This window comes from Somniosus microcephalus, chromosome 1 (genome assembly GCF_052327205.1).
Source record: "Somniosus microcephalus isolate GS21.2 chromosome 1, FLI_Smic_1.0, whole genome shotgun sequence".
Taxonomy (NCBI): Eukaryota; Metazoa; Chordata; class Chondrichthyes; order Squaliformes; family Somniosidae; genus Somniosus; species Somniosus microcephalus.
In genome coordinates, this window is record NC_140987.1 from 107,198,025 (window position 1) to 107,218,644 (window position 20,620).

The 20,620-nt window shown below is 49.3% G+C and overlaps 1 protein-coding gene across 4 annotated transcripts in view; it reads left to right on the top strand.

Annotated features, from left to right (window-relative positions):
* Window positions 1-20,620, top strand: part of cdc42se2 (CDC42 small effector 2) — a 267,311-nt gene that overhangs the window by 89,151 nt on the left and 157,540 nt on the right. The gene's annotated exons all lie outside the window — the stretch shown is intronic.

Consider the following 20,620-nt stretch of genomic DNA (forward strand, 5'->3'; position numbering starts at 1 on the left):
TCCTCCAAAAGCTGCACGAGAACGGTATCTTGCTGAGAGACCGGCTATTGAAATACATGGAACGACGTGAAGTTACTGGACTTGCCTGATAGATGCACATTAAACTCACCAGAAAAAGTTAGGGATTGTCCATTCCAGTGTATGTACAGTTTTAATTCTTAATTATTGCCAAACAACCTCTTTGGCACTGAAAATTAACTTTAACAAGTGTGTCTCATGCCTTCAGATTTTAATTACTGTTGGAGATTTTTAAAAAACATTAAAAAAAAAATTTTCATTCTGTCTTTTTTATCCCTCTCTCTTAATCCAATATTTCTTTCCCTCTCTTTATTTCACTATATATACCTGTTTTGAAATTGAATTAAATATTCTAACTGACACTTCCTGGTTCAGACTCTGCGCTGCTCATTAACGAATCTTCAATCTGATTGGTTAAGGAGACACAGTTGCTTGCCCTGTTCACACAGGTCCCAGATCACCTGTAGAGGGCGCTGTGCTTTTTGGATGTTTGGCTCACAGGAACTTCCAGCGCAAAAGCCCATAAAAAGTCTATGGCCAAGTGCAAATGTAACAAACAGCTGGTGCTAACCGCAAAATCCAGCCCAATATTTTTGACTTAGTAAACATATCTATTGAAACTAGAAGCAGGGTTTTTGAGTTACATGTTGGAATTTAAAAAATACGCTAACCTACAGCATTTATTCTAAACTAGCCGATCCCCCGTGGAGCAGCTCATGGGGAGTCGCGATTAATGGCACTTTACACATTAAGCACGGTCAGAGGGCAGGGACATAATTAGGCCAAGGTTGGAGAGGAAGAAGACTGGAGGGGAGGAGAGGAAGAAGACGAGGGGAGGAGAGGAAGAAGACTGGAGGGGAAGAGAGGAGGGAGCAAGAACGATGGAGGGGGACTGGGGATGGAGTTAAGAGGGGAGGGACGGGAGGTGAACAGAGGGAGGGTAGTGGAAGGAGCAGAGGGAGACGAGGAGAGATTGAGTAGAGGGACGAGGAGAGATGGGGAGACTGAAAGGGATGAGGAGAAGGGGGAAAAGAGAGAGGAGCATCGGAAAGGAGAAGATGGCAATGTGAAGGTAAAGGGGGCTCCGCCTGGCCACACAATTAAAGTAAAATCTTACCAGTTTGGGCCTTTTCTGGCCCCAGCTCCTCTTCCTCACGGTATTCACCTGGTGCTAAAATTACTGTGGCTTCCCCACTGCGGCATTTGGCCCCTGATGACATCTTTGGACCTGACATGCATACGTAAAGAAGGACCCTGTCGGCTTTGGGCAGCTGTCCTTGTTGCTGCTCAGTGGAGCAGGTTAAAATTCGGAACGGTGAGTTCTCGACGGCTTTCTGGCAGGTAAGTAACCTGGGCTATTTTAACTGCCCGGTTTCCGCCCTGTTACAGTTAAAATCATTCCATTGTGTGAGTGAGCAATGAATTTAAATTCACTTGTATTGTGGGTGTGTAAATAAAAAAAAGCTTTTTAAAATGCACATTTAAGGAACTTAATACTTAGACAGCAGTATCTTGGCTGTCTCACCTGTTTTAGATTACTCTGCTGTTGCATATAGTGGGTGGGAGTAATGATTCATTTATTTTGAAGAATTACATCATAAATCCATCCTGTAATGCTATGTACAGCTCTGCATGTTACAGGAGCTGTCCAGTTTCTTCCATGAAGCTAGTTTTACAGCACTAGATCAATATTTAAACAGGTGCCGGTGCACAGTTTTTTTTTCCAAGTCATTGTTCATAACTTCTTTGTTAGGCAGCTACACCAACAACAACAACTTGCATTTATATTGTGCCTTTAACGGAGAAAAAAATCCCAAAATGCTTCGCAGAAGTGAATCAAAAAAATTGGACATTGAGCCAAAGAAGGAGATATCAGGAAGCGTGAGCATTCTGGGTCAAAAGCAGGTTTCTTTAGGAGGGTCTTAAAGGAGGTGGGGGAAGTGGAGGGGTTTAGGGAGGGAATTTCAGAGCAGGGTGCCTTTATGGCTGAAGGCACGGCTGCCAATGGTAGGGTGAAGGGAGGAGGATGCATTATAGGTCAGAGTTAGAGGACTAGAGAGTTTGGGAGGTTAGTTGTCGTAATGGAGAGGGTTACAGAGATAGGAAAGGGAAAGTCCATGAAGGGATAATGATTTTAAATTTGAGGCATTGGGGACCAGGTACCAGTGTAGGTCAGTGAGGACAGGGGTGATGGACAAGTGAGACTTGGGGGTCGATTTTTAACCCGCCCAGCCTGTTTGGAATGGTACATGGGAGAGGTTAAAATCACTGTCTACACTGATTATGGTCGGCCGAGGCTCCCACTGCAAGCAAGCGGGGGCCTAATTTAAATCTAAAAGTCACAGCCTGATGGCACGCCACAATATGATTTAACAAAGGAAAAATGCCTTTTAACATACCCAGGGTGTCCAAGGTTCTCCTCATTGTGGGACATATAGATTCATACCACGGAGCCTCAGAAACCACATATAGGGCTAGAAATTCAGTTGGTTGCGCCAGCCGTTAGCGCCTTAGGAGGAGTAGATGTCGAGCGCTAGGCGCTTAGCGCCCGGGCGCAGCGCGATCTGCGCCTCGCCCCAACTTCAGTAGACATTTAGCGCCGGCGCAAAGTCTTTGCGCGCGCTCAGCTGCGCGCGCAGATCATGACGTCATTTCCTCGTGCAACGCCCTTTGTGCGCCCCCAACCGGATCTTCAGTCGCGCCGGCCCATTGTGCGCCGGGCGGCCCTAGCGACTGTTGAGTGGAACGGTGCTCAGCCGATGCGGGCCGCGGGGAGCGCAAATTAAAGGGCACTTCCCCTGCACTATAAAAGGCTGCCATTTTGCAGCACTCATTCTTGTGAAACGGATCTTTGGAGAGAGACCAAGGTAGAGAGCTTACTGCTTTGGCCCAACACTAGGACAGGTACTTCTGGCTTCAGGCCACAGCTTTGCAATTGTCTTTGCCTTCATTGATATCTCATTGTTTACCAGCATATTATGGGGGCTGCAATGGGTGTCAATGCTGGCTTTCACAATTACATCCAAAGGGCTCACAGACGCCGTGAGAGAGTGGCAGCCCTGGCTAGACGGAGAGGGGGCAACAGGCGTCGGCAAGGGAGGCCTTACCCACCCAGGGTATACCGCCAGCAGTTCTCCTATCTCAACGTGTCTGACGAGCAGTGTGTTAGGAGGCTGCGATTCCAAAGGGAGGTGGTCACAGAGATCTGCCAGCTGCTTCAGAGAGATCTGCAGCCACAGCTGAGGTGCAGGATGTCTCTGTCAGTGGCAGTGAAGGTGACGGTGGCTCTCAACTTCTATGCCACCGGCTCCTTCCAATCCGCTGCAGGGGACATTGCCAACATCTCCCAGTTCGCCGTGCATTGCTGCATCCGCCAGGTGACCAATGCCCTTTTCAGAAGGAGACGTCAGTTCATCTCCTTCCCCATGACCCTGGACAAGCAGCAACAGCGTGCAATGGGATTTGGAAGAATAGCGGGCTTCCCCATGGTGCAGGGCGCCATTGACTGCACGCATGTGGCTTTGCGGGCACCTGTGGAGAATGCCGAGGATTACCGCAACCGGAAGGGCTACCATTCGCTGAACGTGCAGCTGGTGTGTGACCACAGGCAGCTCATCCTAGCTGTCAATGCCCGCTTTCCAGGCAGCAGCCACGATGCCTTCATCCTGCGACAGACTACTGTGGCTGACATGTTCCAGGCACAGCCTCAGCCACGAGGATGGCTTATCGGGGACAAAGGCTATCTGTTGTGTACCTGGCTCATGACCCCGCTCCGTGCGCCCAGGACCCCTGCTGAAGAGGCATACAAAGAGAGCCATCAAGCGACCAGGAACATCATCGAACAAACAATCGGCGTCCTGAAGCAACGGTTCCGCTGCCTGGATCGTTCCGGCGGAGCCCTGCAGCATTCTCTGGAGCGAGTCTCCCACTTCGTGGTCGTTTGCTGCATGCTGCACAACCTGGCTATCCGCAGGACTCGGGCACTGCCACCACAGATTGGAGCACCACCTCAGGAGGAGGAGCAGGAGGAGGAGGACCAGCACAGGAGGGAGGCACAAGGTCCAAGGGCCGCCCGTCGGCGGCTTATTGAACGTAGGTTCTAGGCCCCCTCTCAGGGAATGGCTTGTGCCAATGAAAGAAGATGAATGGAGCCGCTCCGCAAGCCCTCAGCCGGTCAAGGCAACAAAGACTTCAAAGTTCAAACATGGACAATCTGATTAAAGAAAATTGTTTATTTCACAAACTCTGTGCCCTTCCCGCATGACAAACAACAACAGAAAAACCCCCCAAAAAACAGTCAGACACATAACTGGCTCCCACAACCTGGAGAGGATGATCAAAACAGTAAAACAAAAATGACCGTGATCCTCGGCCTTCATAAAAAACAAACATAACATTTTCGGCCTTCATAAAAACCAAACACAACATCCTCGGCCTTCATAACAAACAAACACAACTGCCCACACATTCTACTTTTTGCCCCGCGAGGGCGATGCCTTGCGCATCTTTGTGTGGCCCCTGGCCGCCCTGCTGCTCCTCAATGTGAGCCCAGTGGCTGCAGCAAGGCTGGGGGAAGGCTCCTGAGGGGCACATGGCGTGACAGCAGATGCCCTTGGGGATCGGCCTGCACGAGCTCTGGCCCTCGAGGGGCCGGCTGGTGACTGCTGCAGCTGTGGCTGGGCGGCATCAGTCTGTCCAGCAGATCGTGGCAGCTGCACTGGGGGAGTGGCAGTGGCGGCTGCAGGAATGGGGGCAAGCTGGCTGATCGCAGGCGCACGCTGGTCGCCTGAGACACTGGCACTCACCCGGGCCAGCACTGCAGCATGCGCAGCAATCTGCTGAAGGACAGACCGCTGTGCTGCTGCAGCACGGCGGGTGCCCTGGCGATGCCTGCCTGACGCAGCGAGTGTGGCAGCAGTTAGTGCCCGTGTTGCCCTGGTCTGTGACCGCATGAGACCAGGCAGTGGCTGGATGGCACGACTGAGCATTTGGATACTAGCTGCCTGTGCTGCCCCGAATTCCTGGACACTCTTAGCCAGTGACTCTATGGAGTCAGGCATCCGTGCCACTACCACCATGAGCTCAGTGTGCCTACGCTCAGAGTCGACGGCCATCTCCTCTAGGAGGCGCACCTTCTCTGCGCTGACCGTTGCAGGACTGGAGGCCGCACTCACCCTCTGGGGAGAAGGCCACCGAGCTTCCCCACCCCTCCCGCGTTGCTGCAGGCCGCTGGGCCCCGGAACTTGACTCTCCTCCGACCCTTCCCCCAGGCTCCCCTCCAGGGAGGCCGTGTCCCCTACATCGCCATGGGCTGGCGCGGCTGAGGGCGCCACTGATGGGCCGGCTTCCTCTTCCTCCTCCTCCTCTTCTGAGGGGCTGACACTGGCAGCTTGAGGGACCTCCTCCTCACCTGGCGAGTCACCATCTGAAAGCAGGAAGGCACAAGAGTAGCTTTAGAGTGAGGACAGGGCATCAGAGAGGGAGGCATGAGTGGTGCCATTCACCGCATTGGTCGGACAGTGGCAAAGGATGTTGATCTGATGCGCAAGTGGAACGAGAGAGGTCCAAAAGGTGATGTCCTTACCATTGGTGCCCAGAACAGGGTCGGCATCTCCAGTGGCAACGGGGCCAATCACCCGGACTCCCATAATGCGCTCCACGCGCTGGTCGAGGTCGGTGAGCTCTTGGAGCTGAGGTCGGCCTCCCCCGGTCGCAATCTGGCTACGCTTGTTGTTAGCCAGCTTGGCCTGCAAGAGAAAGGACGGCCTCTAAGTACGGTGTGTAGCCCTGATCTTGTCTGCACTGCCTCCCATGGTCGAATAGCTTGGACAGTGTGTAAAGTGCAGAATGTGCAATTGATGTTCATGCCAGTCCCATAGCTGCTGGATGAGGGCTGGCCATTAGGGCTTTCAGGTCCCTTTGTCCATAATGTGAGGTGCACATGCAAGGATGAGGAGGACACTGGAAAGGGTACTCACCCTGACAATCCGAGTGAGGTCGTTGAACTTCTTCCTGCATTGTACAGGATTCCTGGCAACCACGCTGTTGGATGTCACCCTGTTGGAGACATCCCTCCAGGCTTTGCGGTAGACGCTGGCCAGCGGCTTCTTGCCACTGTCAGGAAACAAAACATGGCGTCTTCGCTCCACTGAGCTAACCAGCAGCCTCAGGTCACCTTCGCTGAAGCGCTGCGCTCTCTCCCGGGCCTTCTGCATCGTCCTGGGCGGTAAAGAGTTGCAGCAGCAGTGCTCAGGCCTAGGTGGAGGGCTGCAGTGTCCAGGGTGTTGCAGGCAAACAAATCGACCCTTCCCCCTTTAAGAGCTGGCCGGGGCCAGCGTGTCTGCCGTCAATCAAAAAATCACCGCACCTGCGCTGCGCCCGGCCTCGGCGGTATCACTCAGCACCGCCGGCTTAGCGCCTAAAGATAGTCGTGCATCGCCAGTTTTAGCGCAGCAGCAACCTCTTAGGGCGATGCTACTGAATATCGGCGAAGTGGCCTCGACTTTGCGCCGGGCGCAAACTTCAGCGGCCGCCCGACTTTACCACCCCAAAAGTGGCTACACTGAATTTCTAGGCCATAGAGTTTAATACTCCATTAATCACACCAATCTTAAATTGATGACAGTAACAGATCTTGGTGTTCTGTTTTATGTTTGAAAGAAAGACTTGCATTTACATAGCCCATTTCACAATCTCAGGTCATCCTAAAGTGCTTTACAGCCAATGATGTACTTTTTGAAGTGCGTTCATTGTTGTAATGTAGGAAATGTGGCAGCCAAATTGCGCACAGCAAGGTCCCACCAACAACAATTGATAATGACCAAATAATCTGTTTTTTAGGTGTTGGTTGAGGGATAAATGTTGACCAGGCACTGGGAATGACTCGCCTACTTTTCTTCAAAATAATACCAGGGATCTTTTATGTCCACCTGAGAGGGCAGACGGGGCATCTTTTAAAGTCTCATCCAAAGGATGGCACCTCCGATAGTGCGGCACCCCCTCAGTACTGCATTGGAGTGTCAGCCTGGATTATGATCCTCAGGTCCCTGGAGTAGGACGTGAAGCCACAACCTTCTGACTCAAAGGCGAGAGTGGTACCGCTGAGCCACAGCTGACACTATTGAGGCAACAGTGTTCAGCTTAGCTGGTTCTACACCTCAAGGCCCACAAATTTCAAACAAGACAATCTTGAAAAATAAGAATCACAGAATGGTTACAGCACGGAAGAAGGCCATTCATCCCGTTGAGCCCGTGCCGGCTCTCTGCAAGAGCACTTCTGTTAGTCCTCCCCCGCCCTTTCCCCATAGCCCTGCAAATTTCTTTCCTTCAGATACTTATCCAACTCCCTTTTGAATGCCATGATTGAATCTGCCTCCACCACCCTTTCAGGCAGTGCATTCCAGATCCTAACCACTTGCAACGTAAAAAAGTTTTTTCTTGTGTCGCCTTTGGTTTTTTGCCAATCACCTTAAATCTGTGTCCTCTGGTTCTCGGCCCTTCTGCCAATGGGAACAGTTTCCCTCTATCTACTCTGTCCAGACCCCTCATGATTTTGAACACCTCTGTCAAATCTCCTCTCAACCTTCTCTGCTCCAAGGAGAACAAACACAGTTTCTCTAGTCTATCAATGTAACTGAAGTCCCTCATTCCTGGATTATTCTCGTAAATCTTTTCAGCACCCTCTCTAAGGCCTTCACATCCTTCCTAAAGTGTGGTGCCCAGAATTGGACACAATATTCCAATTGGGGCCGAAACAGAGTTTTATACAGGTTCATCATAATTCCCAAACTTTTGTGCTCTATACCTCTATTCATGAAACCCAGGATCCCGTAAGCCTTTTTAACTGCTTTCTCAACCTGCCCTGCCACCTTCAACGATTTGTGCACACATGCCCCCAGGTCTCTCTGTTTGTGCATCCCCTTTAGGATTGTACCATTTAGTTTATATGTGCTCTCCTCATTCTTTCTACCAAAATGTATCACTTCACACTTTTCTGCATTAAATTTCATCTGCATGTGTCTGCCCATTTCACCAGTGTGGTAAACCACGTTCACTATCGTATCACTGTTAGTAGTTAGCACTGTTCACCACTGTTCGTTATAACTGTATCACTGACCACTATTGTATCACGGTACGAGGTCGCCTCTTGCCACACTGCTATACCTGGGATGACCACTGCCGACTCCGCCTTGGCTCCACCCACCAGGCCAGGTATAAAGGTGAGCGACTGGCTGGTATTCCTCCTGCTTGGATCGGATCACCCACGAGAGTGGGCTCTGTTATTTAGTCAATAAAAACCTTTAGTCACCTTCGTAACTCTTCGCCTTTTATTGGAGGAATTGATAGGTATATCAATTTTATTGACTAAATTTAATGATGTCCGACAACGAGTCACAACCGGCGGAGGAGCCACCAGCGCAGCTCCCAGGAGCACAGCCACACCAGCCAGCTTGGCTGCGAGCCCTCAGACCGCCGTACCTGGACCTGAACCCACGAGCAGCAAACTCAGCCGCAGACTTTAAACACTGGCTGGTCTGCTTCGAATCATACCTGAGAGAATCCAGCGTCCCTCAGGCATCCAAACTAAGTGTCCTGCAGGCACAACTGAGCCCGAGAGTATACACTCTCATCGAGGACATGACTACCTACGAGACCGCCATCAACCTGCTGAAACAGAAGTACCGGACCCCGGTAAACTACATGTACGCTAGGCACCTCCTAAGATCACGGCCGCAACAGCCAGGAGAATCAGTAGCCGAATTCTCACAGGCGCTATATGCACTCGCCAGGAACTGTGACTTTAAATCGGTGTCGGCAGCCGAAAATACTGAAGATAATATCCGCGACGCATTCCTGAAAGGCCTACGGTCCGAGTACTCACGGCAAAGACTGCTGGAAGCTAAAGACCTCAGCATGGAAAAAGCTGAAGCCCTCGCTATCTCCCTGGAAGTGGCCCACCAAGATCAGGAAGCATTCACCAGGTACTGCTCGCGACCCTGGGACTCGGGCCCGACCCCTACCACAGCACCCTTCCCAGCGCCGCCCCCGGGACCTACCTCTGCGTCGGCGTCCCGGACCCGACCGGCCCCGGCACCGGCCCCGACATTGGGCATCCGCGATCGGGCCGCCGGCTGTTTTTTTTGTGGCCAGGAGAAGCACCCGAGGTCGCGCTGCCCAGCCAAGAACTCCATATGTAAAACCTGCCTGAAGAAAGGCCACTTCTCCAAGGCCTGCAGGAGCGGATCCTCAGAGGCCAGCAGTGCCGCATGCGAACTATGGGGGCGGCCATCTTCGTTTAGGGCAACTGAGGCCAGCATCCCCACACATGAGTCATGGGGCGGCCATCTTTGATTAAGGCAACCGACCCCAATAGTGCCTCATGGGGCCCTACCTCGTGGGAGACGCCATTTTACTCACCACGCCCGACCGCCTCGCCCGCAGATGACAACGACTCGCTCAGCTACACACTAGCTTCCGTCACCCTGGACCAAGCCCGCCCGCACCATCTGTCCAAGTCAATGATGGACATCAAAGTGAACGGCCACGCCACGACCTGCCTGTTCGACAGCGGAAGCACGGAGAGCTTCATCCACCCAGACACGGTGAGCCACTACTCCCTCTCTGTCCTACCAACGCGCAGCCGAATCTCGATGGCATCGAGGTCCCACGCCACGGACATCAGCGGCTACTGTGTCGTGACCCTGTCGGTTAAGGGCACGGAGTATAAAAACTTTAAACTCCTCGTCCTCCCCCATCTCTGCGCTGCCGTCCTACTAGGGCTGGACTTCCAATCCCACCTCCAAAGCGTAACCCTAGCATACGGTGGACCCCTCCCCCCACTCACAGTCAACAACCAGCAAACGTTAAACCGCCCACCGCGTAACACCTGCAGCCTCTCCACCCTCAAGGTCCCGCCACCCTCTCTGTTTGCTAACCTTACCCCTGACTGCAAACCCGTCGCTACCAAAAGCAGGCGGTATAGCGCCGGGGACAGAGCCTTCATTAGCTCTGAGGTGCGGCGCCTCCTGAAAGAGGGCATTATCGAGGGGAGCAGCAGCCCCTGGCGTGCCCAGGTCGTAGTCGTAAAGACCGGCGATAAAAACCGCCTGGTCATCGACTACAGCCAGACCATAAACAGATATACCCAGCTGGACGCATACCCCCTCCCCCGCATATCTGACATGGTCAATCAGATTGCACAGTATAAAGTATTCTCGACCATCGACCTGAAGTCGGCCTACCACCAACTCCCTATCCACCCTGAGGACCGCCAGTATACCGCCTTCGAGGCGAATGGGCGCCTATACCACTTCCTTAGGGTCCCCTTCGGTGTCACTAATGGGGTCTCGGTCTTCCAAAGGGAGATGGACCAGATGGTTGACCAGAACGAACTGCAGGCTACATTCCCCTACCTAGATAACGTCACTATCTGCGGCCGCGACCGGCAGGAACATGACGCGAATCTGGAGAAATTCCTCCGTACGGCCCAACGGCTGAACCTCACCTACAATAAGGAGAAATGCGTGTTTAACACCACGCGCCTTGCCATCCTCGGCTGCGTAGTGGAGAACGGAATCATCGGCCCCGACCCAGAAAGAATGCGCCCCCTCATGGAGCTACCCCTCCCCCACTGCCCTAAAGCACTTAGGAGAACCCTGGGGCTTTTCGCCTACTATGCCCAATGGGTACCCAATTACGCGGACAAAGCCAGACCCCTCCTGAAAGCCACTTCCTTCCCCCTCACGGAGGAGGCGTGCGCGGCCTTCTCCCTCATTAAGGGAGACATAGCCAAGGCCACGATGCACGCAGTGGACGAGTCCATCCCCTTTCAGGTGGAGAGCGACGCATCCGACTTCGCCTTAGCCGCCACCCTAAACCAGGAGGGGAGGCCAGTGGCCTTCTTCTCAAGGACCCTACAGGGCCCCGAGATCCGACATTCGTCGGTCGAGAAAGAGGCCCAGGCGATCGTGGAGGCAGTACGGCGCTGGAGGCACTACCTGGCAGGCAAACGATTTACCCTCCTCACCGACCAGCGTTCGGTGGCTTTCATGTTTAATAACAAGCTGAAGGGCAAAATCAAGAATGACAAGATTTTGAGATGGAGAATCGAGCTCTCCACCTACGATTATGAGATCTTGTACCGGCCAGGCAAGCTGAACGAATCCCCTGATGCCCTTTCACGAATGACATGCGCCAGCGCGCATATCGATAGGCTTCAGACCCTCCACGACCAGCTCTGCCACCCTGGAGTCACCAGACTCTACCATTTCATTAAGGCCCGCAACCTGACCTACTCCATCGAGGAGGTCAGGACCATGACCAGGAACTGCCAGACCTGTGCGGAGTGCAAACCGCACTTCTATAGGCCGGACCGAGCAAGCCTGATCAAGGCCACCCGCCCCTTCGAGCGCCTGAGCATCGACTTTAAGGGGCCCCTCCCGTCCTCTGACCGTAATGTGTACTTCCTCAACATCGTTGATGGGTACTCCCGTTTCCCCTTTGCCTTCCCCTGCCCCGACATGACCAGTAGCACGGTCATTAAGTGCCTGAATGCCCTCTTCGCCTTGTTCGGGTTCCCGAACTATATACACAGCGACCGGGGCTCCTCCTTCATGAGCGAGGAACTCCGGCAATTCCTCCTAGAGAGAGGTATTGCAGCAAGCAGGACCACCAGCTACAACCCCAGAGGTAACGGTCAGGTGGAAAGAGAGAACGCGACGGTATGGAAGGCCGTCCTCTTAGCCTTAAAGTCTAAGGGCCTCCCAACCTCCCGCTGGCAAGAAGTCCTCCCGACAGCGCTGCACTCCATCCGGTCATTACTTTGCACGGCCACTAACACCACCCCCCATGAACGAATGTTCGTTTTCCCCAGGAAGTCGACTACGGGAACCACTCTACCAACCTGGCTGACCGCCCCGGGGCCGGTCTGGCTGCGGAAACACGTGAGGACCCATAAAACGGACCCCCTGGTCGAGAGGGTGAACCTCCTGCACGCCAACCCCCAGTACGCCTACGTGGCGTACCCAGACGGGCGGGAGGACACTGTCTCCCTACGAGACCTCGCACCCTCAGCCGATCCGGAAACACCGCCACCACCCCCCCCAACCTCAGTCCAGGTAGACGGCATGCCGGAACCCCACGAGCCCTCGCCGACCACGCAAACACCAGCATCAACACCGGATAAGGCACCAGCACCGGATAAGGCAACACCACCGCTGCGGCGATCGGAGAGGCTTACGAAGCCTCCGGACAGACTGACCTACCAGAATTGGTAGTACACTTCACCCCGCCGGACTTAATTCTAAACAAGGGGTGAATGTGGTAAACCACGTTCACTATCGTATCACTGTTAGTAGTTAGCACTGTTCACCACTGTTCGTTATAACTGTATCACTGACCACTATTGTATCACGGTACGAGGTCGCCTCTTGCCACACTGCTATACCTGGGATGACCACTGCCGACTCCGCCTTGGCTCCACCCACCAGGCCAGGTATAAAGGTGAGCGACTGGCTGGTATTCCTCCTGCTTGGATCGGATCACCCACGAGAGTGGGCTCTGTTATTTAGTCAATAAAAACCTTTAGTCACCTTCGTAATTCTTCGCCTTTTATTGGAGGAATTGATAGGTATATCAACCAGCTTCTCTATGTCTTCCTGAAGTCTATCACTCTCCTCCTCACTGTTCACTATACTTCCAAGTTTTGTGTCATCTGCAAATTTTGAAATTGGGCCCTGCACACCCACGTCCAAGTCATTAATATATATCAAGAAAAGCAGTGGTCCTAGAACCGACCCCTGGGGAACACCACTGTTTACCTTCCTCCAGTCCGAAAAATAACCGTTCACCACTACTCTCTGTTTCCTGTCACTTAGCCAATTCTGTATCCATGCTGCCACTGTCCCTTTTATTCCATGGGCTTCAACTTTGCTGACAAGCCTATTATGTGGCACTTTGTCGAACGCCTTTTGGAAATCCATGTACACTATGTCAACTGTATTACCCTCATCAACCCTCTCTGTTACCTCATCAAAGAACTCAATCAAGCTAATTAAAGATGATTTGCCTTTAACATATCCCTGCTGGCTTTCCTTAATTAATCCACACTTGTCCAAGTGACTGTTAATTTTGTTTCTGATTACTGTTTCTAAAAGCTTCCCCACTACCAAGGTCAAACTGACTGGCCTGTAGTTGCCGGGTTTATCTTTACATCCTTTTTTGAACAATGGTGTAACATTTGGAATTCTCCAGTTCTCTGGCACCACCCCTATATCTAAGGAGGAGTGGAAGATTATGGCCAGTACCTCTGCGATTTCCTCCCTCAATTCCCTCAGCATCCTAGGATGCATCCCATCTGCTCTATGTGAAAAGGAAAAGACTGGCGAAGGTAAATGTAGGTCCTTTACAGTCAGAGACAGGAGAATTTATCATGGGGAATGAGGAAATGGCAGAGAAATTAAATAAATACTTTGGGGTCGATTTTCATTAAGCTGTCGGGAAGGAGGCGGGACTACAACTTTCGGATTTTAGTCCCGCCTACATCGACGTCCGGCCAATCCATGCGATTTTCCCTTGTTGAGCCCGCCCAGCGGGCTCAGCAGGCCAATTAAGGGCCACCCGGCAACAGGTGACGTCACAGACTGAAATTTCATATGTCAAGAGGTCTTGACAGATTAAATATCAGTGTTTCACAGCTGTTTGAAGCTGTCAAACACTGACAGTCTGACTTCTAACCTGAGTCCTTCTACACAGAATCAGTTAGAGCTCTCACCGGCACTAAAAGCTGAAGGCTGTCACTTTTGACAGATTGCAGCCATTCAGCTTTCAGTGCCGGCTGAGTGATGGACTCCTGACGCCTACAGGAAGAAAGGTTATTAAGGTAAGTACAGGTAATTTAAACTTCTTTACACACTTTAGACATACCAAACACACTTACCTTTGCACTCATGCACCCATCACTCACCTGAACACCGACATCGTGACCCCTCCAAGTCCTTCAACCCGACGGCCCGCCTGCTCTAACCTGGCGTGGTTTGGAGCCGTCGGGAATCCCACACGACACCCCTCAAAATAGGGATTATGCTAAAAACTGCCTGTTAACAGGCAGTTAATTGGTACTAATCCCTTCCCGCCTCGGGTCGGCAGGTCCCAGTGCGGGACGGGTACCCGCCTCCTCTGAAACTTGCGTGGAGGCGGGTTTTGGGCGGGATGGTGTCGGGACCCCCGAATTCGGGATTTTTGCCCCCCGCCCGCCTAAAAGCCTGCCTCACGGCACACTGAATATCTAGGCCTTTGTTTCTGTCTTCATGGAAGAAGACACACAAAACCTCCCAGAAATACGAGAAAACCAAGGGTGTGGCAAGAATGAGGAACTTAAAGAAATTAGTATTAGTAAAAAAACAGTACCAGCAAAATTAATGGGACTAAAAGTCAATAAATCTCAAAGACCAGATGACCTACATCCTAGGGTTTTGAAGGAGGTGGCCATTGGGATAGTGGACGCATTGGCTGTGGAAGCTCAGTCATTGGGTATATTCAAAACAGAAGTCGATAGATTTCTGACTAGTAAGGGCATCAAGGGATATGGCGACAGGGCCGGTGAATGGAATTGAGGCAGAAGATCAGCCATGACCTCATTGAATGGCAGAGCAGGCTCGAAGGGCCGAATGGCCTACTCCTGCTCCTATTTCTTATGTTCTTATGCTCCTGGTGACTTATCTACTTTAAGTACAGCCAGCCTTTCTAATACCTCCTCTTTATCAATTTTTATCCTATCAAATATCTCCACTACCTCCTTCATTACTATGTCTATGGCAGCATCCTCTTCCTTGGGAAGACAGATGCAAAGTACTCAATTAGCACCTCAGCCATACCCTCTGCCTCCATGCGTAGGTCTCATTTTTGGTCCCAACCCTCCTCTTACTACCCTTTTACAATTTATATGCCTATAGGAGACTTTTGGATTACCTTTTATGTTGACTGCCATTCTATTCTCATACCCTCTCTTTGCCCCTCTTATTTTCTTTTTCACTTCTCCTCTGACCTTTCTATATATAGCCTGATTCTCAGATGTATTTGCAACCTGACATCTGTCATACACACTCTTTTTTTCTGCTTCATCATATTCTCTTTCTCTTTAAGTACAAATAGGAATGAATTTTGTTGGCTTCAAAGGCCACATAGTTTGGACATTCCTGTTTAAGTATCACGTGGTTAAAGCCAACATTCTCTTTCCTTCTTCCCCAATGAATTTGAATTAAAGTTTGACCTGTTAAAAGTATAACTAAAAAAGAATGGTAGATTCCAGTGAGGTCACATTGTAGTTTCTTCTGACTTGCACAATACTATTCAAATTGTTTATACAATAGTAGAAATTCTTGGCTCGTTCTGAATTCCCCGTTCCTGCTGATATGATTCAAATGGAGCTTGGTGTTTCAAATCTATAAACTTGTCAGCAACTTGTCATGATATTAATACGTTTCCAGCATTGAGGAGATTTAATAATCATTATTAAGGGGGTCATTTGTGTTGATATTGCCAGATGTTATGGAAAATCCACTGCTGTCCAACAATCCCTACTTTGTGGCAGCTTTCTTTTCAGTGTGGCCTTGCAAATTAATGTTCACTGTACTTTTTTGGAGATGCTAACTAGGTTATTCATCAAGGCTTCCTCCTGGATTATTTAACACTTTATTTTCACGGATTTGCTCATGTATGTGTCCCAGTTTGGAATTCTTGCAGGTAAAAAGAAATAAGGCCCACAAATGCTGGAAATGCACAGCAGATTAGTCAGCACCTGAAAGAAAAAAGTGGGGTTAACATTTTGGATTGGAGAATCGATGAAGAGTTACATCAAGAACATTATCTCTTTTGATCTCTTTCATACGCTGACTGACGATCTGTGCATTTCCAGCAAGTTCTGATTTTATATAGTCTTATAAATTGTCCTAGATTATAATGAATATGGCGCATCTCAAATGCATACCACCCCACTCCTGGAATATGAGACCTGTAACTAAAGTCGACATATTTTAGTTTTTCCAATTCTTTGTACTGTAGTAGGGAAGCTCAGTTGTAATATCGCTTTATACCATCCTATAAAATTGGTTCTCAAATTGACTAATAGCATATTACTGGCAACAAGCCAGTGCCCCATTCTACCTCTACTATAGCTAAAACCTGAAAAGCAATTGGGACAGTGACTGATGATGCATATATGCCCTCCTAATGTCTACGTCTGGGTAATGTTCACACACTCCTGCTCTGGGCAATTGATATGCAAATGTACGGTGATGGAGTTGCTGAGCTTGTTTGAACATTTTGTCATGGGCGTGCACTGTCCTCGCTGTTTGTGTGCACTGAAGGAAGATAATGAAGGCCTTTGTCCTGACGGCTGCATTTTGACAAGGATCAGCTCTGCAGCTGCAACCCTGGCAACGGGGCCTAGGAGTGAAGAATTGATGCAGCTCTTCAAACAAGGCTGACGATTGTCCCATTTAGAGCCAAGTAAATGAAGCTGAATGTAAAAAGTGGTGTTATCAGGAGTGTGCAGAAGAAAGGCTGAGAGGTAGAACAATATTTTTTTCCCTTCATAATTTTGTTACATAATTACATCTTTAACATCTTTAGCAATAGAGAAAGATTGCTTCAGGTTGCAGTAATTCTGCAATCAAATGCAATCAATCTGCCAAATAATGTTGGCTGGAATATATGGATTTTGAATGTGTGTCTAAGTGTTAAAATGGGGAGAGTACCAGCACTGAACGCAGCATACACCTTTTTAATTGCAAGTACTTTGATACTGTTTGGCATCCAGCTTTCTGTAGAAGATTATAATTATGTTGCCGGTTGAGCAGCTGCAGAGAGACAGAATTTGAATGCCTGGCATTAAATGGTCTGTGATCGACACTTAAGGTTTTCAGGGAGTAGCTCACTTTGTAACTGTGGGTCACTTGGTCTCCATGACTTTAGCACACAGCTCTCTGCCCAGTGTTTATGGGATGCTGTGCGGCAATAAGTTGGTGAGTAGTAAGCTTTCAGATAAAGTTCACCGAGGGGAAATCACTCCGAGTTATTATTACAAATCTTTTCTTTCTTTTGAATTAATAAAAGTGTCTTACAGATAGAACCATTGTCATTTACCACAGTTTGCCTTGAAGCTGAAGCCTCAGTGTGTGGCAATTTGTTGTGGGGCTATTGAAATCTAGCATTCACTGCTTCTGATTCCTTGACACTTTTCACTTGATTTGTTTCTGGCAAAGATCGCAGTTGGTGCTAGACCAACGAGGCACATATTACAGAAAGAAATATTTGTCTGATTTACGTTGTTTATGAGACGGCTGATTGGTACTCGGAGGAGGCCGGACGTGCCAGTGTCTATTCATGGGGCCTAATGCAGCTTGGTATGATTCTCTGCCAATGTTTGGTCCATAGACAGCTGAGTGCAGGAGCCCAGAATGAAAGGAACTGCTGTGTCACTATTCAAATCTTAAGTTGCTTTAGGTGCAGGAAGGAGACGCGTACACCAGTTGAAGCAGATACACTGTTGAAGTAACTTGCTTTAAATGGTACAATGTTAAACCACTGAGATACTTTTTTTTTGTTGAAGCAGAAATAGCGCAGCTGGCCACCTCCAGCAAAGTGAGTAGAATGAAGCACAGTGCCTGAGCTTTCAGTCTCGAGATCAAAAAAAGCCAAGGAAGGAAATGGATGGAACTGATAAGACACTTTCTAAATTTATCCGCAGTTTTATTTTATAAATCATTCACTCTTTTTACAAAAAAAAGTGCATTTGAATTTCCTTTACAAAGAGTAGACTTAATGTCCTAAAGTATGAAATGATGAGCCACTGCATTGGTTATGAGTTCATATTTTAGTGACTCATCTCTCAACACCAATGTCAATGACATTTAACCTTTAAAACTGAAGTATCAGCTGCACAAAGCAGGAAACCCATACTTTGCATGTGGCCAGAAAAGGCCTTAGCACACTGATGCATACTTGCTGCATTGACGAATATTAGGGGAAAAAGCATCAACTCAACGAACCTCCTTTCTCAATCGCTGGCAGTATATTAAAGTCTGGATTTTTTTCAAGGCTTTGTATGTTTTCATTGTTCTTAATGGAGATGTTAGTGAATCAGTGAACTTGCTGAAGTATAGCATACTTTAGTTGTCTGTTGTTTTGCAGATGAACCTCCTGGATTCCTGTCAGAGTATATACAGGAAGCACTACAAGTACAATAGCTTGTGTAGGAATTTAAAATTATATATTGTACGGTAATGACTCAATAGCATAGGGACAGGAGCAACTGCCTCCAACGTAATCATCACCAGTTGGCTGTTGTGAGTTTGTCCATATGGTCTCTCTTGGACAATATCTCGAATCTCAGACTCAGTGGGGTCGATTTGAACTGGGGGCGCATTCAGGGCGGGGAGTTCACCAGGAGGCTCGGTTCATTTTAACTCCCGGGTATCATTTGAATAAAGCCTGAACAATCTCCTGTCCAAAACTGGCAGGCGTAATGTTAGAGCAGGTGGGCGAAAGGAAAAGTTGGGTTGGGAGCCTGAGGATGTCAGGGACCAAAGGGAACCTGGTATAAAGTTAACATAGGCAGCTGAGACTGGCATTTGGAGGGAGAGGGCCCCACAAGGTGTCCTTGGGCCTCCCCAACACCAGGCCCCAGCCTTGCCGCTCCCTCCCAGCATCAGAATCGGCTGCCAACCCCCTTCCCCAGCACTGACTTTGGGTCACTGGCAACCTCTGGCTCCCCAACACGATTTTTGCTCCTGATCGCCAGCCCTGATGTCACTTCTGCTAGTTTTAGATGGGAGACTCTCCTGCTTTATTCAAATGAGCCCCAGGAGTTAAAATTGCCTGGGCCTCACGCCGAGCTCACACCCTCCCTTGCCTCAAACACACTCCCACTTAAAATCAAAACCTTTCTGTTGCCGCTTTTGGGGGCAATAATTTACACTCTTACAATTTTAAAATAAAGTTCCATCCTTTTGGTGCTGTGAAGGATAGGCCTTTGAATAATTTACCAAATCACTTCCAGGTTTGATAGTGAAAGCAATAATCTAAAAATCATTATTCAGAAGCTGGGAATAAGGGAGTTTTCTTTAGAAGAAAATCATTCTGCAGTTCAAGTCAACCAAATTATTCAAAATTCACGAGTTATGTCTTTAAATCAGAGAAGTCAAAATACCAGGAAATGGTCATTATATTTTGCGTCATTGAATCATTCTGAATCCAGGATAGATTGTAAACAGCTTTACAGGGAATAGAAGGCACTTTTATGTGACTTGTTATTCAAATTGTATTGTAATAAGCAAGAAAAATGATCTAACTCACCAAGCCGTCCACTGTGATTGTGTAACATCTCAGACAGAAATCCAAAATATGCAAACCATCGCAGTGAAAGCTTCCACTGAGCAGTGCAGTTCCAAAAAGGACCTGTTATGGATTAGACTGCTAAATTTAATTGACAAGGTAGTTAACATTAACTCGTATAAGTCAAAGAACTTACAGCTGTTGTACAGAGTTCATACATGGGCCTTGGGTGATATGATGCCTTAGTTTTTGTGCTACACTTATGAATGCCCATATCTGTGGTATTAATAAATTGAATGACTGGTTACTAAAAAAAAAGTGAAAGAAAAGCAGAAAATTCTGAGAAGGTTCAGCAGGTTGGTCAGCATCTGGAAAAAAGACAAACAACAGTTCAGGAGTAACCCTTTGTCAGAACTGTCCTAGGCTAGAGAGGCCCCTAGACAACTGATGAAAAGAGGGGAATGGCAGGGATAGGCAAAAGTTCAAACATACAATCTACTTTCATGAATTGATTAAAAATGGGGTAGTGCTGGCCAACTGACTACTGGACTGTATGGCTACAAACGGGTCACCTACAAGTAGTGGGCTTGCCCCAGATTTGCATTGTGACGGACCTTTTGCAAGGTTATGAGTTTGCCCATGGCCTGTTTCAAGGCTATTCAGAAACGCTTGCAAGATTTTCTTTCCTACACCGGAGTATACACATGTTGCTTTGATTTGTACTGGTCTCTGCCTTCACTTGACGAAAGCGAATTTGTTGAGGTGGAGATCAGCTACCCCAGAAAAATTTGGTTGGTTTGCGCCTCCCGTTAGCGCCTTAAGAGGACGCTAATGGGGCGCAAAGCAACTAGAGCCCGGGTGCAACGATGTTTGTGCCGCTCACGAAATTGACCAGACATTTTGCGGCGGCGCTAAACACTACTGCCACGATCTCCTGCGCCCGCAGATCGTGACGTCAGTCGAGCGTGCAGCGCCCCGGAACGGATATTGAGTGGCGCCCCCTGCCTTACCGCCTGCCACTAGCAACGATAGGTTGAGGGGAGCGTTTTGCAGTCGGGAAGGGACTGGGGAAGCGCTATTTAAAGGCGACCTGTTCCTGCCTTTTTTTTGGCGATATTTTTGCACCACGCATTCTGAGTGAGAGACTTCTGGAGATATTCAACGCTGTGTTGAGGAGCTTGGGGTACTGAGCAGCACTTTGCAGGTTCATTTTGACTTGATCTTCCTTGCATCAATTTAGAAGAGACTATGGCGGCTGCACTCTGACATC